Below are 454 nucleotides of genomic sequence, written 5' to 3' on the forward strand. Positions count from 1 at the left end.
GAGGGAAGCAAGGGAAGGCAGGCACGGGCACTGGAGCAGAGCTATTTCCCATATTCCAGGTCCCCAGTCCCAAGGGCCGTTCCCATCCCAGCTGGATTCACGCCCGTCAGTCCCGGGGGCTGCACCTCTCCTGCCGGCCTTTGGCTGGAATTTCCTGACTTTTGGGAGGGAAATTCGCTCTTTGGGAAAGGAAACCAAAAGGTAGAAGCTGCTCATCCTCTGTGCTTGAGGAGCCGGGAACAGACTGCCCAGGTTCATGGGGAAATCCCAGAATCCTGGAATGGTTTGGGTGGGAAGGGACCTTAAATCCCAATCCATCCCATCCACTGTCCCAGGCTGCTCCCCGCCCGTCCAAGCTGGCCTGGGACGTTCTCAGGGATGGGGCAGCCCCAGTGAGGGCGATCCCGATGCCCGAGGCCGGTGCCAGGGTGGAGCAGCCCCGCCGTGGGGCTGC

The sequence above is a fragment of the Corvus brachyrhynchos genome, unplaced genomic scaffold (genome assembly GCF_000691975.1).
Source record: "Corvus brachyrhynchos isolate BGI_N302 unplaced genomic scaffold, ASM69197v1 scaffold45, whole genome shotgun sequence".
NCBI lineage: Eukaryota > Metazoa > Chordata > Aves > Passeriformes > Corvidae > Corvus > Corvus brachyrhynchos.